The sequence below is a fragment of the Morone saxatilis genome, unplaced genomic scaffold (assembly GCF_004916995.1).
Source record: "Morone saxatilis isolate NCDOM2014 unplaced genomic scaffold, NCSU_SB_2.0 Contig7, whole genome shotgun sequence".
NCBI lineage: Eukaryota > Metazoa > Chordata > Actinopteri > Moronidae > Morone > Morone saxatilis.
In genome coordinates, this window is record NW_023340246.1 from 3,764,772 (window position 1) to 3,775,793 (window position 11,022).

Sequence of the window (11,022 nt, forward strand, 5' to 3'; positions counted from 1 at the left end):
AATAATGGCTCTAAGATTGTCAGTCCCACTGTGTACCATTCTCTTGCTATTTGACTTTTCATTATTCGTTCTTTGCGTCCCAGCAGGGTCACCATGACTGCTTCAAGATCCCGCGGCCCGTGACAGGAACGAAAAAAAAACCATGGCGGACAGTTTCTCCTGCGTTTTTCTGTGAAAAAATTTATACATTTCTAACCGCCGGAACAATACTTATATTTTCATTTTCAGTACACAATATTCACCTCCAGTGAATGCTTACATAATCCACCTCGCCTTGACCTCGTTGATAATATATGAAGAATTTCTTCAGATCTCCAACCAGAATAATGTGAACACTGAAACGTTTGGTCTCTTGGGACGCTGCTATCGCCGCAGCATAGCTGTGGCGCAGATTCCACATAGTGAAATTAAATATCTCTTGTCTTAAAGATATTTGTGTTTTATAACACCAGGCTACTACGGTAGACTAGACGGTCAAAAATATGTCGCTTTTTAATAATCACACCCTTCCAGTTACTGAAGTTATTTTGAATAGCGGAAGTAAACGAACATTTGGCCGTTACTGATGGAGATGAGGACCGTCCGCTTTGCGTCACATGAGCAGAGCAGTTTGGCGCGCTGGTCCTCCTGTTTTGGTGAAAATATCTTTTCATTAATACAAACATTGTTCGTCTTCTTCTTAGCATAGATTAATATACATGCAGTATAATTACTTTATTAGACAGTGGTCGATCATTTGATATATTAGGTAGATACAGCGTTTTCCAAACCATAACCGGCAGGAACCTACAACTGGGGGGCTGATGCTCAACACAAGTACTAAAGAGGGGTCACTGGGAGTTTGTAGTTTAAAAAAAATTCCAGGGGTTTGAGGAAATTCAAAACACACTTTTGGTATCCAGACTTTAAATTTGTCTTGTTTCAACATGATTTTTTAGTTTTAACACCATTAGACCCCCCCCACCCCCTTGTGATCTATGTCCATTATAGGCCCATGTCCACCAGTTTTGGACCGTGTCCTAAACAGGCCTCAGGTTCAGAGAGCACTTTTTGAGTGCTTCAAGTGTGTTGTGTGTGGTTGTGTGTGTTGTGTGTAAATAGATGATCCAAAAATGAGGATTGTTAAGTGTGGCTAAATGAATGATTGTTAGTGGGGAAGTTAATGTATGCGTTTTGGTTAGGATGTGTTTTATTGGTATGCGTTCGTGTTTTATGTATGAGACCTTACCGGTCCAGCAGTTATCAAGAAAGGTTGGTCAACACAGGTCACAGGACCATTGTGAAGGAACGTTAAACTGCCCCCATGTGCTAAATTAGATTAGGAATGTAGCCTTAGGGACAACAGCTGTATCCTGTAGAACTGGTGATTATGTACCATTCACTGAGTGAAATATTAATGAAATACAAAAATATATTTCTCGCTTAGAAAATTATTAACAACACGAAAACATCCCATTTTTGATCGCAGAAACTAACTCAAAATATTGATTTTTTCACAAAAAACAGAGAGAATGTCGCCATGTTTTTTGTTCTCCACGGCCCGGGATCCTTGAAAGTCATCGGGTATTGGACGCAAAACAAGTAATGAAAAGAATAGGCAAGAAAAATGTACAGTTGGATACAATTTAAGGCATTTATTGTAACCCTCTGTTTTTGCCACCTTGAACCCCAAAAACCGTAGCCCCAGGGTACGTTTTTCTATATGAAGACTCGGTTTGGACGTACATGTGAATAGTACAAAAATATGCTTAATTTCCTGTTGCCAGTAGAGGTGCTATGAAGATGACTTATATTGCTATGTATGGTAAAAATGGACCTGGTATTGTATAGGCCTTTCTAGTCTTCCCGACCACTCAAAGCGCTTTACACACCGTGCCCAAATTCACTCCTGTTCCACACATGTCACTCACAGTGATGGCAACAGTTCAATCAACCAGCACTAATTCATCCACATTCACCGACACCGATGCACGGCAATCAGGACAATTTTGGTTCAGTACCTTGCGCTCAGGATACTTCGACCAGTGTTGGCGGAAGGAGCCGGATCGAACCAAGCGAACCAATAACCTTCCGATTAGTGGACGACCCGCTCTGCCTCTGAGCCACAGCCGCCCACATGTAGATGTGTTTAGGGTGGGACTCTTATCAGAAATGTAAAGTCTGGTGCAGACTGGACAAAGTACACTCTTACTCTTAATTTGGCTATTGAATTTCTGGACATGATCCATGTGCGTACCGATTTCATACATTTCGGTGACAACATGGATACTAGGCCCATTTTTAATTATACAGTTGTGGACACAGTAAATAGCCATGATCATCATGGACCACAAAAGCGGACAGGTTCTCTGCTTAGCCTCCTTAGATTCACAGCATCTGTGTGCAAGTGTCAAAACAGAGAGAATGAGAACTTATTAGGTTCTGCCAATAATTGCTTGTACAGTAAAAGATTCTAAAGCCTATATCCTTATATTTGTTATTTTTGTGTCATGGATACACTGAGACAAAACTCAGACACTTTGTACTATTTTTGTACAGTGAAGCCTAGATTTTTGCATTATTCAGTGTAATCTTCATAAAATGGTGGAAAATTTGCTGCTTAAATTGATTTAAATCTTAGAATATGTAAATGAAAAAGTCTTATTCAGTACTTTACAGTTACCCTGCTCTATTTAATATTTAGCGTGATTAAACTGAAAACTACTGTAAGAGAAAGATCATTTCACCATTCATTAACAGGTCAGTTTTAATAAGTAAGTAAAGCTTTATTTATATAGCACTTTTTAACACAGCATTACAAAGTGCTTTACAAACAGATGAGAAAACAAACTAGGAGATCTATAAAAAGGCTTGCCTGTAGAGGTGGATTTTGAGGAGCCACTTAAAACAGTCCACAGATTCAGTGAATCTGAGTGATTGGGGAAGACTATTCCACAATGTTGGGGCTAAAACAGCAAAGGCACGGTCACCTTTAGTTTTGCAGTTAGAGTGGGAAATGGATAAAAGGTAGAGATTTGAGGAGCGGAGTGGCCGAGGAGTATAGATGCAGCATCTATAACTGAATATATACAGTTAATTAAGGCAAACAAAGTGATATATTTTTTACAGACATTTATATTGAGATTACCATATGTACTCCTATCTGTGCACTGAGTTGTACATACAGATACTTTATGCATAGTACAGTGACAATTTCTATGAGGGCCTATGTATATGACATGCAGTGTCAAATGCCAAACTGATGATGATATGACTAGGGATGGAATGGTTCAAGAAAATCATCCCTATCATTTGGTTTGCTAGTCAAGGTTCGGGGCATGTATGTATTGTTCAGTTCCTTTAAAACAGGCTATGAGGTCAAAAGGGCATTTTCAGAAAAGAAACAAGGGACAGTGTTTACCATCAATTATAGACAATGCCGCTACGGTCTGATTTATGGCGCCTCAATTTCATAATGAACAGATCATAGGTGTGTGGATGTGTGGAAAAGAGTACTGAAGGGAGCAAGATAAGCAGATTAAAGCAGTTTTAGAGTTCTGCAGTAAATTAAGTAAGTAAAGTAAAAAAGAAATTAATCTACTAGAAAAAGGGTAATGTAGCCTATTCTTTCTTTTATTATAAGTTCAGCATATCATTGATAATGTTGCTGTTTTTATGTTAAAGTAAAGCAGTATTTTTGTTTGCACTAATTAGACAACCTATTATTTTAATCAGGATATGAGAATGTTTCGTATGTTACTAGTTAGAATTCTGGCTATGCAAACAACATTTTAAGCCAAATAAATAAATGAGAAACATGTTGAAAAAGGCAATGCCCCCCCCTGCTGTACTAAAAATGTATCAAGCCTAAAACTGTGACCCCAAAACAGGTACAAATACCTGTGAATGTACTTCTAGTGACTGTAAAAGCTCTGGTGGACTGGCTTACTGTTCCTGCCATAGTTCTGTGGCCAGTCTGACTCTCACTCCAGTTGGTGTTGAGACCATATTACCAATGTTGTAGTTACACCTTAATCTTACATAGCCACATTTGTAGCCTTTCATTCAAAACATCAAGCTTCGTGATCAAAAAGTTTTTATATCACGTCACATCTTCTCTGTCCGTATTACATATTCTGTCACTTGTCTACATGAGCTCTCTCTCAACTTTCTGTGTCCCTGAGTATGAGCATATTTGTGTGGTTTCCAGCAGGAACTGAAACTGTTCAGTCCAACTCTGCTTAAATTTAAGGATGTATTTTAGATTTTTCCTGACATTTTGACAACAGCTCTTTAGTTACTGTAGCTGGCCTGTCTGCCTGCGCAACAGCGAAAACGTGATGTAAAGTTAGAGCCTTGATCACTCTGAGCCATACATGGAATGCCAGAAATGGAAATGAATTCTGTCAAAGCCTTAACTCCTGACCTTGCAGAAACTGAGCACAAAGGACAGGCTACGGGGTACCTCTCTGTTGTGTGTGTATGGGGGTCTGTGCTGGTCATGGCTTCCTGGTTCATCTCTCCTGCCATTTCACCTGACACACATGAAAATAATAACTTAATCAAACTCCAAACCACTGCAGACTTCACCAGATCCTATAGTCTCCAATGTGGTACAGATGCTAGTTCTAGTTTGCCAATTTTGATTTTTGATACTTTGTCTGCCTGCGTTTTTACTCATTCGGTTTCACAAGACTCCCACTTCAGCACAAGCGACCCATTCTGTAGAAAATAGCGGTCGGCAAGACATTCGATCTCAAACATTATCCTACAAATTTGACTGGCTTTTAATCCACCCGTCTTGAGGCAAGGATGGAGGAAAATTACAACTATATTCTGTATCCCTCTTTCCTCCACCAAACACAGGCAAGTCTAAAGTAGCCCCTGATAGTGGCTTAGGAATGACCATGGGAGAAGGCAGCATATCACGCCAGCACCACTAGCCAGATTGTTTCCCAGAATCATGACCACTCCATCAATAGGCATCTTGACAGCAACAACACCTTGGACCAGGTCACAATCAAGCGCCATATAATGCCATGGCACTGGTGTCAGCCCCATATCCATCCTATAGCACCAGTAGCTTTATTGGCACATGCTCCTCACTGCTAGCCAAAGATGCAAAAGCCTCAACAATTATCATCATCACAACCCAGATCAACACACAGTCTTTGGCCCCAGGACAATGAAACAAGACAGGGCCAGAGCAAGAGAAGGTAAAAAAGATATATACTTATTTCTAGGACATTGATCTTTCAATGGCCAGTGCTTTGACAATATTTATATTTTTCTTTTCCTTCCTTGGAGCACTTTTAATGGGTACTGACCACTGCAGACCAGAAACATCCCACAAAAGCTGCAGTTTTAGAGATGCTCTGACCCAGTCGTCTATCCATCGCAATGTGGCCCTTGTCAAAGTCATTCAAATCCTCAAACTGCTAATTTTTCCTGCTTCTAACACATTATCTTGAGGATTGCCTAATATATCCCACCCACTGACAGGTGCCATGATAACCAGATAATCAGTGTTATCCACTTCACGAGTCAGTGCTCATAATGTTATGGCTGATCGGTGTATAAGGAGACATGTATTGAATGACATTCTGGTCATATGGTCAAAAATGATTCTGGCTTCCACATACTGCCTCCCTTTTTACTTATTTCTCTCAGACAACCTGTTATTGCAGAGTAGTAAGTTTTAATTGACTTCTCACTGGGCTGCGTTATTTTAGCTTGTTTCATATTCAGCAATTTCTGGATTTGAATAAAATCAATGATAGTCTGAAAACTTTACACAAATCCTGAGCAATCAATAAAACACAAAAATCGCTCCATGATTTCAAGCTGCTCTGCATATCTTAAACAAAATGATAATTGTTCAGTTTTAGAAGACCTGGCCTCATCTGCAATTATAGAAAAAGGCAATTTCTGCACCAACCAAGTGCTAAATGTCAATAATTAGGCTAATTATTGATTGCATGTTTTTGAAGAATAGAATCATACTTAGAAAAAAAGCTGCAAAGCTCAAGAAAATCTCTGAGTTTACTTTGCATTGACACAAATAGAAAGTTTAGCTGCAAAAGAGCTGGGTGATACGTTCTTAAAGTTAGAGTTATCCTATTTTACCATGCAGTTGACATGTTGTTGTTGTTGAAATTGTCAGTGAACACAGTTAAAATATTTAGCTTATGTTGGACAGCTAAAAGTTATCTAAGTCCTCTTAACCTAGTGCCAGTGTTTTCCTAAAATGTGATTATTGGTAATTTAGGTAACTAACATAACAGTGTTAAATGAACAAGCCAGTGTGTAGGATTTAGTGGCATCTAGTGGTGTAGTTGCAGATTGCAAATAACAGAACAGCGTATTTGACAATCTGGTAATGAGAGTGGGCTGGGAAGTGTAGGAGAAACTGCGGCTCAACATAACAAACAAGCAGATAAAAAGAGCTCATTCTAAGTTAACAAAAACACAAAGATTTTACACGCCAAGAGCAAATCAGTATACAAGTAGTTAATGCCATAGCTATATAGGCTTATGTGTGTAACATGCAAGGTGGAGTTTGACACGATAGATTAGATAGATAGATAGATAATAGATAGATAGATAGATAGATAGATAGATAGATTAAGATTAGATAAGATAGATAGATAGACTAGATAGATAGATGATACTTTATTTGATTCCCTGAAGGAATATTATAATTGTTATAGCGGCTGATTAAGGTGCACCCCCCTTTTTTTTTATTAGAAGTCGGGTTTGCAGTTGGGGATGACATGAGGCCTGTTGCTGAAGCTGCTGCTTTAGCTTGTCCAGTGTGTATGATAGAAGGGGCGTGGGGAGGGATTGTCCATGGATTACCAGAGGTTTTGCCAGCATTCCTCTCCTGTCCACCACGCCCCTCCGGTGACAAGCTTAGGCCCAAACAGGACCTCGACCTTGCTTAATGAGTTTGTTCAATCTGTTGGGGTCCTTTGCCTTGATGCCTGCACCCCAGGACACCGCAGCAAGAAGACTGGTGCCGCCGACAACACGACCTGATCAAAACATCTGCAACAGTCCTGACAGACATTTGGAGGGGACCTGAGCCTCTCAGAAGTAAAGCCGGCTAGGGCCCTTCTGTAGCATAGGCCTCTGAGTTAAGTTGGAGCCAGTCCAGTGGTTGTTGGTCCAGTGTGAACCGACAGTACTTATACGCCGGACACCATATCCACATCTGTCCCGACCGATGCTTGACAGCGAGGCCGAAGGGCAAGGGGCTGTTCCTCCTGAAGTCCACCACCATATCCTTTGTCTTTGCCCCACATTCAGCTGCAGGTGGTTTTCCCCACACCACTTCACAAAGCGAATCGACCAGCGTCCCTGGTTACTCAGCCTCCCTTATGCCTTCCAGACACCCTACACACTAGCCGTTCATCACGAGTATTTCTGCCGATGACACGACTCAGTGCAGTACTTAAAAGTCTGCAGTGCCGTACCCGGTGTTGAAACAGGAAGGGAGACATTACATGTTTGCCTGGGGAGGGCCCCATGATGTTACGTAATCAGGCGCAGTCAGGGACACAGCAGTTCTCCTGTAATCTACACGTCTAGCCCGTCCAGATAGTGATCGACCGCATGTGATCGAGGCGGAGCACCCCACCTGCATTTCTCCAGTTTGGCCTTCAGCCAGTCTGGGGCTGCGAATGGTGCTTGAAGGCGTCTGGAAGAAGTCAGGAGATAACACAGTTGATTCGGCGTGAGGCTGTCAGAGGTCCGTGGTCCAAGGGAGTGAAGCTGAGGCCTTCTTGCACACCAGGTAGATGATTGCAAGCAGCAGCAGCCCCAGCACAGGGCTGATCATGGCGTGTGGTCGGGTGTGCGGGATGCGAGGTCGATACAGAGAGAGTGGTCTGCTGCAGAGTTGGTAGGGGGCTTCGTGGGAGTGTCCTAGGTGTTGTTGCTCAGAGGAGCAGGTCGTAGGGACTGTGCCACGGGGAGGTGGGGGGATGCTTGAAAGTTAAATCCTGTTGAACACTGGTTCAACCTCGTTGGACTAGGTTGTTGATTCCCCTACAGCTTCACCCCACCTTCGTGTCGCCCGTATAAACAAGTCCGGGTGATCTCTCTTATCCTACCACACATCGCCTGGTGTTGTCTGTTGCTCAGTTGGGTGTCGCCTGGCGAGGTATTTCTCCTGTAAATGTTCATCCCCCCAATGGCTGTGTTTTAGCTCTCCTGCCGGTGTACACGCCTTGGAGTTGCTGCTCGAGTCCCGCTGGATGCTAGACCCTGCCATCTTCGTCATTGGAGAAGGGCCTTCAGGTTTGCTGGTTACCCGGAACGGTTGTTGTGTTGGGTAGCATTGGACCCCAATGGAGGGGATGGGTTGTCAATGAGACCAATGTACTCATGAGGGCACAGTCATGTAAGGCCACCAATGGCTTCTGCGGGTATCTGCTCGTGTAGCACGTCCTTGCCGATGAAACACATGATACTACAGCTCCCTGGTACTCCCTCTTTGTGGTCTGGGTGAGACGCTTTCCAGCGTTTATCACTATTATGTTAGCCAGTGACCTTACCGTTTCCAGGTGATTATTGCAGGATGTAGGGTTTAAAACCTCCTCTTCTTCATCCTCCCGTATAACCCCTCCGCTCTGCAGCCTCGCATCTCACTCTCAGCTCCTCCAGTATGGAGGGTCTCTCTACATCAGGATGCTTTAGGGTGGCCTCAGGGCGATCACCTCTGGGTCGCGGGTGTAACCACATGCGACTCCCACGTCGCCATGGAGACGCAGTGCAAACACAAATAAAAAAGTGCTTTTTTTTCACGTAAATTGTGAAGCAAAGAGTAGGTAGATGAAAGTCAGAAAACTGTTAAAAGAATCAGGACAACAAGAACAACAGGCTGAAAAACACACGAAAAACTACCAAGCCAGGCATTATAGGAGACTGCAATAACAGGGCTGCCGTTGTGAACAGGCGCGCATTCCAGGAACCAAAATAGATAATAACATAAAATCAATATTGTAAGAACTAGCCTTAATAATAAAGATACATTAATCACGAGAGGATTAATAGAAGACACTCGTAAATGGGCACCACCTCCCGTGAATATCTAGCTGATGCCAATAACTCCGGAGGAAATTAAACCCAGCACGATCTAAGTCGCAAACATCAAATTTACTTCAGGAAATTGGGTGTAATGGCTGAAGTAGAGAGGTATTCAATATTGCAATCTCATGTTCTTAAAGCACGTGAATCTCTTTACCCACGATTCCTTCGATTTCCCAGGCATAAAACTTAAACTCGCACATGTCGAAGCATTTTTATGGGATTTGATTTATTGGAAGGGAGCGGAGGGTAATATGTGAAAGGAGTAAGCAGTAGGACACAATGTGGAGCAGAGAGCAGAACACGACCAAAAAATACGGTGGCAGGTTAAGATGACAGTGGTACCTTCGCCCCCCCTACTTAGGTGAGTTTCAGATGGGGGCATTTGTGATCGGCTGGCAAGTGAGTTTAAAATAATACGAATGTGACTTTTAATACTCGATGCGCCTAAAGAAGTCCCCAGACAATGTTCACCGCGGCATTCTCTTGAAACCGTGATGATGGAGAATTAAAGCTTCAGACAGACGACACAGAGGGCGTGTTCATTGTGGTGTGAAACCCAGTGTTATGCAGGTGTCAGGCCTAGGTTTGGCGTCGTAAGGGAGTGAGTTGAAGGATTCCGGCATCTTTATCTTTTCCAGGCGCCCTGCTCGACTGCAGGGCTGCTTCGGTCCAGAACCCCCCGGTCCAAGAAACGGTATCACCACCGGTACCCAATTCTCTTTCCAGGAAGGGTCCAGTGTTGGCATGTGCACGTCGTGTTCGTGGGGCAGATGGCTGGAGATATAAATGTTTTTGTCCAGCAGGAAAAACTCTTTGAGCAGTGGATTTTGCTGTGACGTTCCACTTTTTTGCGTATGGACAAGCTTTTAAACTTTAATGACTGGTTTGGTTCCTTCAGCTTTACATTCCAGACCTAACTCAGTCCTCTCGGGGGTTTGAACACAACTGGCGATGAAACGCTAGGTCTGTGCGGACTGTCCTTTAGTTAATAAATTCAAAGAGTTAGATTATAAATTCACCTTCTGCGTGAATAAGGCGCATACCTGGCCGTATTACTTTCAGAATTAAAAGTACTTGGAGAAATCGTACTTCAGCGCGCAAGTTGTTGGGGAGACGTAAACCCTAATATTTATAAAGTAAAAATGAAGAGAACAAGGCGAAATAAGCGAACGTAAAGAGAAGAAGAGAAGGACAACGAGAGAGAAGAGAAGAGAAGTAAAAAAGTGGCCAGAGCTGGTATCCCGTTATGATGAATCTCTCATTCTAGACGGCGGGTACTGCGGACGAGGAGGCCTGGACCTGTCGCGGTCACATTCCTTCTTGGTGATACTTCCTGTGTGACAATGACGATACTTTTACTATATACATCTTTTTTAAAGTTTCTGATCGTCAAATTCAGCCGTTCACAACATCTTGCCACCATGACTTCTTAATACGTCTTTACATGTTGTTTGATCACTGAAACACCTATTATAAGAACGCAAACGTCCGTTTGGAAATCCTTACGTGTTATACCAGATCTAACAAAAAGTGGCACTGTGGCTCCATCAAACATTACGCAGCATTTAGACATGATTTTTTTTAACTCAGTTAATTCTTACAGACAGAACATCAGACAACTTACATTTGCGTTCTTCCTTAGTGCTGGAGTCGTTAATATGGTTGTAATTAGGAGAGATCGAACTATCATCCTTCAGTACCTCTTAGGACTAAACGCAATATCAGTGTAATGTTGCTTCGCGTAGACTGAGCACAAGCTTATCAGTATTGAATGTACAGCCCACTTGGCCCCTCGTAAATCACGTTTCAAAGACCGGACAGCATGACGTATGCCAGATGTGAGATCAAAGGAGTTTCTCTCTGGAGGTAGGAACTGTCAGCACAATGGGGTGTGAACACATTCGACGGACATCTATCTTAGCTTTACAGTCAAACATCGAGGCACTAATT